At 26.1% G+C, this 11,454-nt stretch overlaps 1 long non-coding RNA gene across 1 annotated transcript in view; it reads left to right on the forward strand.

The window, feature by feature from the left end:
• The window catches only part of LOC132929779 (uncharacterized), a 28,833-nt gene extending 24,173 nt beyond the window's left edge, over positions 1-4,660 (forward strand). Inside the window, exons 2-3 of the long non-coding RNA XR_009662154.1 lie at positions 3,550-3,582; positions 4,305-4,660. This is a non-coding gene — a long non-coding RNA (uncharacterized LOC132929779). The remainder of the gene's footprint in view (positions 1-3,549; positions 3,583-4,304) is intronic.
• The last annotated feature ends 6,794 nt before the right edge of the window (positions 4,661-11,454 follow it).

The following is an 11,454-nucleotide window of genomic DNA, read 5'->3' on the forward strand; positions in this document are numbered from 1 at the left end:
AAACTACAGTTTTAACACCAATAGGCTCAGTCTACGTGGTAAAATAAAGTACAGATTTTCAAAAACTAATTTCTTATATTCAGTGTGTAAAAATGTAATACTCATTTGATGGTTTAATATTATTAATTGTTATAATACCAAATTTCATGTGTTTCTGAGATTATACATTTATTAAAGGCTAAAAAAGTTCTAACTGATTACAATAATATAACTTAACAACCAAATGGTTCTACTATAGAACTTTTTGATTACTACATGTAATTTTTTTACATAGTTTAAAAGTAGATATTATACTTTGAATTTTGAGTAAATATCTTAATGAATAACTGAAAATATTGAAATTCTAATAATTTATAAATTATATTAATCGTTATTAATAGAGATATCGACTTAAATATATTAATATCAAACACAAAAATGTATATCTATGAATATTTTATTACAATTATTAATTACTTTTTTTTTTATAATATTATAGTAAAAAAGAGTACGTAATAAACTATTAAATTAAGTTTATAGCTTTGATTTTAAACTTATAGATGTGGCATCTAATAAAAATTATATTATTATTTTTTATTTAATTGATAAATATTTTTGATTACGAATAATCTAATTTAAAACTTTCGAAAGTCCTTCAAACGTCAATTTCGAAGATATCGAAAAACTGTAAATATCAAAGTTACTCAGCAAAAATAAATTAATCCAAATCCAGTATCAATAGTGGTTTCTATTTAAGACATTTTTATTTCACTGCTTATAAGCAGATAAAAATAGTTAAAAATTAGAGTTTGTCAAAAACAGATGTATTATTCATATGTCTTGTACACAGAAAAAAAATTCCAAATCAAACTTGCGTTTGAAATATTTTCTGTTACCTTTAAAATTGAACACATGGTATACACAAAAATGTTGCTAATGAGCCGTTCTAAAAATGATGAGGGTTCCAATGTTGAACTATCTTACACTAACTTTTAAAATTATACCTGTATATTAGGAATAATTTTTTTCTGTTTTCCATTTAATGTTTGTTAATATTTTAAAATTGTATAAAAGTCAATTCTTGAATGATATTATTTAATTTTTTTTAATTTTAATTTTAATTGTCAGTAATTGAATAAATAAATCCTTACATTGCTCCACTTAGAATTTAAAAGATAACAATTATCATAATGTCTCGTAAACGTTCAACTCCCATCGGTTAATCTTTCTAAAATTCTAAATATTGATATATACGTATAAAGGCAATATTATGTCATTGCTATTTTTATAATACTGTGAGATAGCATCATAAAGTATAATATATTATTAATTCATTAGTAAATTTATTATTTTGTTTCTAGTGTATATAAGTAAGTACATTATGTATAATATTTATATCTATATTTATACATATTTTTGTGAATTTAATATTTGGAACTTTGTAATTCGACTTATGAAATTTGTGTCACGTAATATTGTTATAATGATCATCTTCCTTTTAAATTATTACTTACTTACTGAGTACCATGGGTATAAAACCGTTCAATAAGAGGTCTGTGTGTCAATTGGGTATGATTATTATTATCATTAATCCGGTCGACATATTCACATAAACAAACTTGTTAATTCTTCGCAAGTAGCATCATAACAGAAAATTTTAAAAGCCTATCTGTATATTTTGTTTATATTTTATACTTGCTGATACGTTATGATTATGGTCCTAACGGTTAATGGTATATGTACCATTATCTTCTTGAAGAATAAATAAAAATAAAAAATAAAATACTAATTATATCACATTAAAATAACAATTTATACATTTTTTTATTACAGAGAAGGTAGTTCAGAGTAAGTGTGTTTTTAATTAATTGTGTATAAAACCGTTGAATTACGTTTTCTACTTTAAATATCTAAAAAAATTATGTACATTTCGATAATTTTAACTCATTTAAAACTAATATAAAGTATAAAACTACTAATGACTAGCAGAATATATTTTTGACTTGTATAAAAAAATCATCTTACAAATACTAATGTTTAAATTTGAATTGTTTCATTAAATTATAATATAATATATACCTACTCTATTTCGAGTTGGTCACGCCGTCACAGGAATGATCGTATTATTTAAGAATTCAATGATATAATAACAATGTATACGAAAAACTATTGTGAGCAGAGACGTGTTATCAGCCTAATCGCTAAGGATAATTTTTTATATTGCTCTTCAAAATATGTATTTTAATATTAGTAATTAGTATTACGGTAATTTTATATAATTTTTATCGTAATCACAACATATTTTCATATGTTATATTACGTTTTAGTATTTAGTTTATAATACTATAATTAATATAATAATACAGAGTCATATTATTGTTATTAACTTTGAAGTCATCTCACCTCAAAACTGTTTCAATAATTGTATAGTATAAAATATAACTTAGAAAATAGCCTTGAATTAGCTATTTATATTTTTAAAATGTCATTGCATTTGAATATACATAGTAAAATTGATAATACACGTAAAAGTATGAAGTTTCATATGTTCGAATTATAACTAAATAAATTAAGTTTTTAATCATCGTAAATATAAATATAAATATAGTCATAATTTGAACTTAAAATATTAAGCTTACTTATTTTTTAATTATTATAGTTATGAATTACTTATGAGAAACTTCGTAGGTATTACATTTCCAAACCCCTGTTGTAAAGATTTCACATTTTGTAAATTTTCAACTGCAAAAGTGTCTACAAATTTTCGTGATTTTGACTAAATTTCAACTTCGAATGCTTATAAATATATAGACCGTGTCTATGTATTTTAAATATATTCGTATACTTCTAAGAACTACTTTTGTAGGATATTGAATTACATTTTTAAACTTTTTGACTGAAGTTATTATTTTTATCTACATTAATAGGAATAAAATCAAAGATTAAAAAGTCAATAACAGTTAAAATATTTAGAAAATTATACTATGTTTAGGAATCGTTACTTAAAATATTTTACTATTATTCCTTTTAAATATTTAAGGTAAAGTTTTTAGATAGTCATTGGTAATTGGAATATTGCCAGTAACTACAAGTACATAAATAGGCAAGATTAATATAGAAGGTTAGGTTTTCTATCTATGAGATGGTATAATTAATTTGTATTAAGTTTTAAACAGAGGTTTTGGTACAATTGTAAAATGTATTATGATATTTTATTTTTTGCATATTCCATAAAAATAAAATCGGTGATTTTATGCACGATTATAATAAAAGGCAATCAGATCAATTTGTTATTTTCATATGCATTATGACGTAATGCCATTATATACTAATACAATAAGAAATACAAAAATAAATAAGTGTAAAACATTTAGTAATTGACTATGTTCTTTATCTATGTTAATTTGTTTTTCCATTTATGTTACCTCATGCTTATCTAAATAATATTTTGTTACTACTATTAATTTTCTTGATATTTTTTTAGTTATAAATTTCCACACTACTTTACAAAATAATAATATTATAGCATTAAAATGTAGATAACTATCACAATTTAGTTTATTTTTACAGGAATATCAGAATGGTACAGCATATATTTGAGACGTATGTATTATTGTTTACCAATATTAACTAAAAATAATAAAATATGGTCGATATGAATATATGTATAAATGTAATATATTGCAATCATGTAATTTGTTTCCTAATAATAAATTAATAACTGGGTTGAAGCGGTTACGACGGTTGGTGTGGGGGCGTGGAGTTGAGTTCGCGTGGTTAGAATAAAGAATCAAACAATCAAGAGTTGGTCTATATTTTCAGGAAGTAGTGTTTTATCGTCAATAAAATAAATAGACAACGGTATGTTAGTGCTGGTGAGTGGTGATGTCACTATGTCAAGTAAAGTAATGTTTAAAAATATGTGAAGCACCGATGACATCATACAATCATAAAAATAAAAACAAAGTCGTTTTTGGACGTGGTGATGGATGGTAAGGCGCAGTCCGGTCACTGCGGTTCCTGTACTCATCTGTACCGGTGATCGTTGCATATCGTATCGGGGCTCTGTTGACTTATAATTTGTGTTTATAATAATCAAGTAAAAATTCAATAATTATATACACAAATAATTTGGATCAGTATTGGCCTCAAATTTAAGTAGTGATCGTCTCGAATGGCCATCCGGAATCATTGCATGAATATAATGTTACAGGGTTTGTGGTAAAATCTTACCTTCATATTATTTATATATAAACATTATAAACGAGTTTTAAGAATTTATATAGATAAAAATTCAACTTATCTAATCTAAATTAATTTTGCAGGCACTTATATTGAAGCACATGGACCACCGATGACCGCTTACTGTATTCTCAACAGTACAACATATGAACAAAAAAATAAAATATTTTTTTCTAAACTTTTTCAATCGGTTGTTTTGGATGAGTTGATTCAGTACCCCTTCTTATTATCCAATAACTGAAAAAAAATTCAAGGCGGGGGGTCTAACATTTTTTTTTAAATATAATTGCTGAAAATGTATAGTCAATAAACTATATTCACAGTCAAGGTTACAGTTATTTTTTTCAAAATTATTATTTTTAATTTATGTTCTTTTTAGTATCTATATATCCATATTATTCAGTATAATGATTAATGACCATAAGTAATACATGTTAACAATTAAGCAAATATTAAATGTAACAATTCTTTAATTATTTTGTAAGAAAATTGGAATAGATAAGGAAATATATGTATGTACATTTAGATTTATATTATATTTCTTTAATTAAATATAATAGAAAATCAGAAATGAGATTGCATTTTTTGTTTAACAAAATCTATTTTTTCAAAATAAAATTTAGTTTTTTGTTGTGATTTATAACTAACTTAATCATAAAAATTGATATTGTATATACGGACAATAAAAATCCTTGATAATAGTTACCAAAATGCTTCGCGCGCACCATTACCTGTCGAACTACAGATATGTTTATGTACTTGACATTTGTGCGGTGTGCAATAATGTATACAATAGTCAAACATAAAATATAACTAAATAGGTATATCATGGGTATATGGCTATTCGAAAATCTAATCAATATCGTAAAGAGTTTGTATTTGTAACTACCATCTACGAGTATAGTCTATATTCTATCAAATTGGATTATTAAAACTTCATTCTTAGCGTTATCTGGGTGTTGGTGAGACTTCTATAAATAGACTATAACAGGGGTTGCCAAATTGCGGTTTTCGTCATAGATTCACGTGGCTCGCATTTTATTGTAAGATACAAAACATTTTTACAAAAACAGGAAAAATATATATATATATATTAATATGACCTTTTTTATTTCGGTTCTTCTTTATTTATTTATATATTTGACGTCTTGCGAGTCTATTCTCGCTGACCACCCCTAGGCCACTCAATCTTTTAAAACAGTAATACATTTCACGGTTTTTACTGTGTTCTGGCGATGGAAAATTTGGTAACCCTTTTTTAAAACGAAATTGGCACCCTTGCTAAATGTTTTAATTTGTATAGACTTTTATAACAACAAGTACGAATTTTTAAATATTAGCAGTTTGCATGAAAAATACAGCTCAAAGAGTAAATATTTCAATAAATATTTATGATTTAAAGAATATATTAAACTTATATATATATATATACAATTATATTCTTGAATCGTACGTGTAGTCCATAAACACAATTTGTGTAATACACTACACAAATTTATTTCATTTTTCACTCGGCGTTGACGAATTTACCTAAAATTTATAAACGGTTTATAATAATTGTAACACTGTCGAAATTCACATCGTGGCAAAAAGTGATGTCCTGCAAGTATAGTAATTGCTATAGAATTTATTCAGATTAAAATATAACTTAAGACAATTTTAGAAAATAAGGAATCAATACCGGTGATATTGAATTGAGTCCATGCTACTTTTATGTGTTTAAATTGTGTCCAGCTTATTATCTTAATATCTTTGAATTGAGTCCGTATAGATAAAACGTGATAACAGTAAAATTCATTCAAAATTAAATGGTTTTTTTCATTCGGGTCATCCAAATATTTTTATTCTTGTGGACTCGCTTCTGGGAATACATATAATTATTATAATTTTAAAAACGTTATTATTATTATTATTAAAAACAATATAAGCAATCAATATATTATATTAATAATAGGCTGAAGGGACTCAACTCGAACAACCTATCAATATTGGTTGGACTTAACTCCGATAACCCAAAAGTATTAGCGGGACTCAAATAAATGTCAGCCCTTATATTACACACTTTATTATTTAGTTTTACACTTTTGATTTTCATTATTTTTAAAATATAATAATTATTATTATAATATTATCTACGTTTCTTAGGTATAAAGTATTACGAAAAAGATTTTAGAAATAACTATTGAGCATAAAATATGGGCAGGACAATTTATAAATGCTGCTTCTAAAAAAAAGCTGTTAGTCATCTACTATAACATGTTCACTGAAAGAGTCCATCTCGTTAACAATAGAGGTTAGTATAAAAACTAAAAATGTATGTAAATTTTTATTTTTTAATTGAAACTGAAACTGGGTAAAGTTAAAATGCAATAAATCAACTGATTTTAGACACAATTATGAAACATTAAGATGTATAATATTCAATATTAATTTTAATTAAAAGTAGCTCATAGAAATTTTAGTAAATGATTTGCATAATTACTTTGTTCTAATTTAGCTTCAACAAGATAAATTAATAAATTGTAAGTGTAAGTGTATTTAAATTACACGAAACTTTATATTATTTATAAATATCAATTCTAGATGCCAATAACAACTGCATTGCTTATTTACATCTATAAAATATTAGTCAAACTTTTAAATTACGACTATTTAGAATATATTATGATAACAATTTTGAGCTAAAAAGTCTAATACCTACCTATTACAAATTGCAACACGTAATTGGTAAGTAAGATATTATAGAGTTATATTGAGATTGAACATTTAAAATGTTTAAGCTGCTATTTACATTAGCTAATAACTATTTTGTAATTTGTATACATACTTTTAATTTGAATTTGGAACGAACGATTAGCTTGATGGCGAGTGCGTCTGGCAAATAGGGTGTGGTGGCGTTTTTGTACTCGTAGATATCACATTTGTGGTGAATCGAAACAAATCGATTTTTATAATCAAATTTTCCGTTTTTTATGATAGAATCGTATTTTTTAAACTGACCGTCGTTGATTGCAACGCATTGAGACGCATTACCATAAAAGTCCGAAAACACCATACCTGCACACCAACCATAGGCGTACGCAGAAATCGTTTATGGGAGATTGTTACTATTTATATATAAATATGTAAAAAAAATATTCCATAACAGAAATCATTATACATGTTTTACTTTGGGGGGGAGGTAGTATAAATATAATATTATGACGTCGAATAAAAATTAACTCTCTACCAAATTTATCGTTTTAAAACATACACTCCGATTGCTATAACGTAGCACTTTGTTTAGAATATTATTTTGTTGTTATTTTTACATTAAATTTACTTTTTTACCACAAGTAATATAATTTAAAGACGTTAGTCGGCGCAGTGTATAGGCAATTTTGGTACATCGACGAGAAGGTTGCATTGGATCGGCTTCTGAGAGGAGTACCACCAATTATAATATTAATATGGTTTACGAAACTAACTAAATACGTTGAAAAAATTCCTCGATTTTACTAACTAATACATTATTGTCTTCAATACGAATAGTGCGACAAAACAGCCATATTGGAAGATATTTGTTAATACATTTAAACTTACGTCAATCTAATAAAGTCATTAGTACCTCACGATTAATAGTTAAGAATTACATATTGCCATTACCTTATCAGCTATTATACTATTCAGAATCCCTATAACCATTCATCTAGAATCTAGATCCCTGACTAATTCTGTATCCTAGCACATAAAACATTATACGGATATAACCACATATTATTACGTCGAATGCTCAGAGTCGCGAATTCAGTTTATTTACCTAGGCCATGTCCCACACATTTAGATTGTCTTCCATTATTAATAATAACTATTTTTATTTTTTATTTTTTTGTACCTACCAATACTTAGCTATCCTATATGTAATGTATTAATTAATTTCTTTTAATATGTTATTTGTTTCATATCATTACTTATTTTGACAATTTTTTTATATCAATGTTACACTGCCGTTTAGCGTGAATAATAATAATAATAACATTGTATCATAAAAATATGGTTGGAATTTATGCTATGCGAATTTTGCAGAGATGGCCATATTGCGATGACCTGTGCACGATTGGATTACTAGGTTGTGCCTAAGGTGATGTGTCGAGATTTGTAAAAAAAAGCGCCCACTCGATATATAAATATAATATATTATGTATAACTCCGAGTTTCGTGAAATTAAAAATAAGCTCGTCGGACAAAATTAACAAAACAATGACAAGTTATCATAATTTATTATCTACAATAGGTATCAATTAAATATACGGGTATATTTTATAGTCGATAATAATATTGTAACGAGAGTTAACAATTTAATGTGACGTGATTATCACTATTTTTTTTCCTACCTGTGTCTATTGTGTAGACAATATTCTTTGCGTCAAACGATGATTTCATAATGTTAGTAATTTTAAAGTGTTATAACTATGTAAAACGTCAAATTCTTAATAAGTGATGATCTAGACATTGCGCTGTACTGAAGATATAGATATAATTGATTCAAGACAATTTCGATAAGTTAAAAAAAAAAACAAAAAAGCTTAAAATGTAGTCGGTAGTGCATGGTCGTGTGGTGTGGAAAGATGTATGGGTCACCAGGACTAATGACTATAGTGTACTTGAATATTTGCTTACTACAGATTCCTTTTAAATAAATGGTATCCCCGTTTTCCTTTTCCTAAACTAGAGGTCCTACAATTTGAAGCCCTCGTTATTGTTATCATATGAGAATGCCATTTTTTACAGCCGAAATTGCTATAACATGAAATTTGGAACACCCTGTATACCTCAGATTTTAAACTAACTTCAGGTGTAAAACATAACACATGGTCGGATTTTACTGGTATTAAGATTTAAATTATGAATAAATTAAACAAGCTAGCAGTACGAAATAGTGTTATTTAAAAACTATATTAAGTAAACAATTACGCATTAATTTAACAAACATACGCTTGTTTAACTAAGTTAAGTAATAACATAAAAATGATTCATTCGTCCAAAATAGATTGATATACATAACTTTTACGCAATATAATTTTAATTATTCGAATTCAATTTTTTCATGTCTGGACGATATTAATATTTCAACTACGAATAACGATATTAACAATAGCTAATAATATATAAGTCAAACAATTGGTATAATTTTACCCGTAGACAATAAGTACAATTTAGCAAATAACAATGACTCAGTCGAAGTTTTTTGGAAGTTTTTGGACCACAAGTTGTTGGACACCAGGACTCATTATTATAAAAATACAATTTTTTTAATAAGAATATCATTTAAATATGAAAAAAAAACTAAATTACTGAAGATCGTACAAATTCAGAAAGTTTTTTTAGTATTTATCTACTAAAAGTCCAACAACGTTTCAAAATGTTATGTGTAAATTTTTAGATCTGTTTTTAGAATTTTCCTTAAATTTGTAGTGCTGGTTGTGAAGTTGGCACCACTAACTTTGAAATTGAATAACTTTTAATATAGATTCCAACAAATTTAACACAATTCTAAAAACTCGAAAATTGTATTTATAGTCGTCAATACCTATGCAAGACACTATCGACATCCCCCGGTGATGTTAAGAGTAAAATTTACGTCGTTTTTAAGTGCAATGAATTAAAAAAGTTAAAATCTGATACAAATTTCCTCACATATTTATAGTCATAGTAAAACAAAACATTCTAAATTCTAAAACATAATATATTAGAATAATTTTAATTATACACATTTTATTTTTTTATGTTTGGACAATGTTTCAACGTTATTCGTTATACTGTTGTAGGTAATTCAAATATATGATTCGTGGGGATATACAACTTTTACGTATAGTATCATGCCTTATATAGGTACACTCAATGATATTTTCAAATGTATGTTTTCGAAAAAAACAATTATTCAGCTTACTGTATAACTAAAAGTAAAATTAATTACGTTTATAGTAGTATCAATAACACAATATAAGGAATATAGAAGTATTAGAAGTTATATGTCTTATTGGTGTAGGCGGATAAACGGTGTCGCATCAGAATCGTTTTTTGTAAACTGCAAAATACTATTGGATTCAAATTTAAAACATTAATTACAGTAGGACACTTGATAACTTTACTATCGTACATCATATTGGTAACCATTTGAATACCTTATTTTTTCCTTTATTCTCCGATATTTTGAATAAAATTGAGATTTTTTAATTGTCAACTCTCTCAAGTACAAAACCTAACAAATTTAACCAAAGATTAAAATCCATGCACATTTTTGATTAATAAAATATTATTGTGTACACATATACACATACAAAAAACACACACACACATAATTTTAAAATCAATAAATGTATTACTTCGAATCTAAATAAGTACTCCGTTATGGTATAATAGTTGTCAAGTTGATTAATTGATGAGTTATGTTTTAATTCAATCATATTTTATATTTTACGAATTACAGGAGGTTGTCTAATGGCCTAATAAACTTAAATAAACTTGTATAATACTTCGCAGCAAACAAATTGAGCCCTAAAATCGCTTTTCATACAGATTGCGTCCCTATAAAATATATTGTAACAACTACACTAATTGCGTCCGATGTAATTACACTATTTTCCTTCTCATTTAATGCAAACTTAGGACTGTCAATAGCAACATTAAATATCATATTGCTAAAGGTAGGGGTTGTTTAACTAAGTTAAGTAACAACATAAAAATGTTACGTTCGCCTAAAATAGATCTATTTTATAATATTATTTTAACTATAAAAATTATATTTTCTCATGTTTGGACGATATTAATGTTTTGGTCGAGGTGAAAAATAGCATAATATACGAAAGGCAGGGAACATGACGTACGAATAGACGGGATTTTAGTATAAACATTTTAGGGTTAGGTCGTACGCCGACAATTTAGACGACCGATAGCTCGATTTTAACCCAACTCCTGGTGTAAAAAAATCTTCACACAGTCTGATTCTATAGATATAGGGTATTTTGTATTAAGAATTAAACTATGTATACATTACATGAACTAGTGATATGTAATAGTGTTATTTAAAAACTATGTTAAGAAAACAATTATGTAATAAATTAAACAAAGATGTTTAAAAATACATGATGATGAGTAACAACATAAAAATGACTCATTCGTCCAAATCAGGTTAAGATAACAATTACGCTATATCAAATATTTAGTAATTTTTACCCATAGGGATGGATTTGT

The sequence above is a fragment of the Rhopalosiphum padi genome, chromosome 4 (genome assembly GCF_020882245.1).
Source record: "Rhopalosiphum padi isolate XX-2018 chromosome 4, ASM2088224v1, whole genome shotgun sequence".
Classification (NCBI taxonomy): domain Eukaryota; kingdom Metazoa; phylum Arthropoda; class Insecta; order Hemiptera; family Aphididae; genus Rhopalosiphum; species Rhopalosiphum padi.